Here is a 3,634-nt window from a genome sequence, read left to right as displayed (position 1 = left end):
GACCAGGCTGGCCTCGAACTCAGAAATTCACCTGTCTCTGCCTCCCAAGTGCTGGGATTAAAGGCGTGTGCCACCACTGCCCGGCGAAGGATGGTCTTATCTGAACTAATTGTAGTGAGACGATCCACTATTTTCTGAGCTGGTTCCTGAACTGTATAAGAGTGAAGAAAGTCAGTTGTGCATTCGTGAGCTTCAAGCAGCACACACACATGTATGCATTTCTTTTGTTGTGTATGCACACACGGATTTCTCTCTGCTATGCTTGCATGCTGCATTTCTCTGTGACCAGCGGCTTCAAGACCCTAGCATTGTGATTTCCCCACAATGGTGGACTGTTGCCTGGAGTTGTGAACTAAAATAAGTAAATTCTTTCTCTCCTACATTGCTTCTTGTCAGTATTTTAATTTTTTAAATTAGTTAATTAATTAAATTTTTTTAAAAAAATCACAACAGAAGGAAGACTAGTTCAGACACTGATGTCATCTACCTTGGTTTCCTAATTTGTGTCATAGGAATCATGCCCGACTCGTAGGATGCTTGTGAAGACTGAATGACTGGCGACCAAAGGATCATGTGAGTTCCAGGTGTCTGACCCATCTGAGTACCTAACAGAAAAAGAAGTGTTCATAGTAGAAATGGGCATATACTAGCTATGCACTACAGACCGGACAAATGGGTTCAGGGAAGGTAAAAACGTTTACCTGAAGTCAGACAGGAAGTCCCTGAGTGGCCAAGCCAACTCCTGACTGTTCCCCCGCCCCCTCCCTCTGTTTACTACACTGAGAACCATTGTAAACATAAAATGTTTGTGGTCCCAGACTTGGTAGCTCAGACCCAGGTCCAATTGACTCCTAGGGGATGCTGCTCGCAGCCCAACTCTCAAATATACACGCGTTTCCCAGTCCCTTGGGTCTTCTATTTGGCTCCCAGCCCTTCAGCAGCGATGCCTAGGTATCTGTGCCTATTTCAAGGGGTGCCAGAAAGTCTGCAGACAAAATAAACTACGCTGTAAAAAGACCAAGGGCATAAAAACTCCACACACCTTGTTCTCCTTGTAATAGTATTTTCTTTTAAAAATAAATATTTTGTAATGCTCTCTTTACTGTCTTGCTGATACACACATAAACATCAATAAAACACACACCTCTTTAAAAGTATATATATATGGCATTTTCCCACAATTTAAATCAGCTTGGAGTATACAGGGTTTTTTGTTGTTGTTTTGTTTTTGCATTTTTGGTTGTGTGTGTGTGTGTGTGTGTGCCACAGTTGATGCCAAATGTCTTACCTTAATTCGTCTCCAGTTTTTAAAAACTATTTTCTATTTTTATATAGTGTATATTTTGCAACTTTGTTCTGATATAGTCCTATAGCACAAAGGCTGAATTAAGAGGAAGGCCCATGCCTTTCGTCTTTGAGGCATCTGAATGCAAACAGAACTACACATTCTAACAGCTTTCCTTGTACACACTGGATGCTGGACTCAATTCACCTTTTTTTCTTAAAAGTCTCCAAAGATGAAGACAGTTTAAAAATCTCAGACGAATAAAAATGTTGCTTATTAAACTCTCCTCTGGCACCACGTTTGCTTCTCTCTTGCTTTGATGTGAGTTCCTCCTGGTGGTTTCTATCTCTTGCTCTTTTCCTTGGTCCTGTATGCCCCCCCTCTCCCTCCTGTGCCCCTGCCCCATGTCCCCCTCCCCCCCATCACCAAGCCTCGTCTTCCTTCCTGGAGCAGACTTCTTCCATCAGCAGCCCTGGGATGGGCAGCTCAGTCTCCCTCCTTTAAATCTCTGACCTCCGTTTGTTTACGGATCCTTGCTGACCCTCTTCGGTCACATTCAACACTTTTTCTCACTCATCCTTCTAGTACATTCTAAGCCACGGTTCTACTCTTTTGTTGTAGGTTACAGTTACTGGCACCTTTCGCTTTCTCCAGTGCATCCTTAGCTTTTTCTTAAAAGAGAGCGATTTTCTCTTTTGCGCCTGTGAAAATGACAATCTACTTTATTTCACTGTAATTTAAGAAGAGGATATGTGAATTCTCACTCTGTGTCTGGGGATCTAAATCATTAAAAAAAAAAAAGTCAGTAAGCATCCTCTCTTCCTTCTGTCCTTTTGTTTTGTGTTTTCTCTATCTTCTTGTTTAAGCTTACTTTCTCTGTCCCTGATTGTCCTCTCCATCTCTCTCTGTCCCCCCCGCCCCTGTCCTTCTCTGTCTTTCTGCTCATCTCTGCCTTTCTCTGTCTGTCTCTGTCTCTCTTTCCTCAAAGTAACATTTAAAGCACATTGGCAAGTTTTTGTCTTTGTACTTCTGGCTAAGGGTCTCCACAGGCTTCTTTATAGACTAAATACCATCAGACACAGCAGATACTGACCCCTTACATGTTCTGGGAAAAGTTTTTCTCATCCGAATATTTGGCACCTGACCTTTATCACCTATGTCCTCAGGGGCTGCATCTGCTGGGAAGCATTTAATAGTAGCAGACCTGTTTCTCACATCATTGTTACGCTTGTCACTGACTTCAGGGAGGGTTTGTGCAGAGATCCTTCGAGCGTGGTTTCCTCTGTGCTGACTTCCATGAGTTCTGGCTCGTTTGCACGCTTACATTAAAGTCTCTTGTCAGATAGCTTAACCTGTCGAATTTTGTCTTGACTTCCAGAGGCACCCAGTCTTCATTCAGTTTGATACATTCTTTTAAAACTTTGTTCTGCGGCAAGTTGAAGTCTCCAAAACTAATGCTTAATTTGATGACAGATATTGGCCTTCAGAGCAACCATTTTTATCATCTCTGTTTTCAGCTATTGTGGCTATCAGTAAAGTTCGCCACACTCAAAGATCCTGCAGATGGGTTTAGCTTTCTGCCCCATCGGTGTTAGAAATAAGCGGTGCCGAACAAATCACCCCATGCAACAGGTCTCTTGTGGGAGGTTTATTGGGTGGGGGTGAGAGGTGGCCTCTGGGAGAGGGTGGAAGGAAAGAGAGAGGGGGCAGGGAGGACGAGTCTTTTTATCTTTTATGTGCAAAGTGACGTGTGGTGGGGGCCACGGTGTATATGTAAAGGGACGGATTCGGGAGTGGCACTGTCACCTAGAGATGATGTGTCTCATCGTTGGGTCTGGGAGCTGGCTGTAAAGATGCCTGATTACTGTGAAGTCGCTTCTGGCTGTCCATGGATGCATCTGATGCTAACATTCCTCACTTTTTTTTTATCATAAAGAGAGGGAAAAGTGGGGGAGGCAATGGTGAGGCAGGAATAAGGGTTGGTCTGCTTCCTGCTGTCTAGGGGCATTGTCAGTTTTGGGGCTTACCTGACCCTCACCATCGGGGCTTATTTGATAGTTGTTCAAATCAGGCTCTTCTGTAGACAGTGGTTGGTAATCCTGTAAAAGAAACTGATTGTTTGGTTGGAAAACTTTTGAATTTGTCGTTGAAGGAATATGGAGATGAGGTTTGATGAGGCAGGGAGCAAATAGTAAAGCCAGAAAAACGAGAAGAGGTGTTAGGAAGGACAGTATCCATGTCCATACGGGGTTTTCGAAAACCCAGGAATTAGAGGCATCATGTTGTACTCTGTTGTTTTGGATGTCTGATTGTAGCGGCTGGGTTTTGTTTCTCACTGTACTGGACTGG

At 43.6% G+C, this 3,634-nt stretch overlaps 1 pseudogene; it reads right to left on the bottom strand.

The window, feature by feature from the left end:
* Positions 1-2,277: 2,277 nt before the first annotated feature.
* On the bottom strand, positions 2,278-2,811 carry LOC114615788 (annotated as a pseudogene).
* Positions 2,812-3,634: the final 823 nt, after the last annotated feature.

This window comes from Grammomys surdaster, unplaced genomic scaffold (assembly GCF_004785775.1).
Source record: "Grammomys surdaster isolate TR1022 unplaced genomic scaffold, NIH_TR_1.0 147759, whole genome shotgun sequence".
NCBI lineage: Eukaryota > Metazoa > Chordata > Mammalia > Rodentia > Muridae > Grammomys > Grammomys surdaster.
The sequence above is the reverse complement of the archived record's forward strand: the minus strand, read 5'-3'. Positions and strand labels throughout refer to the sequence as shown.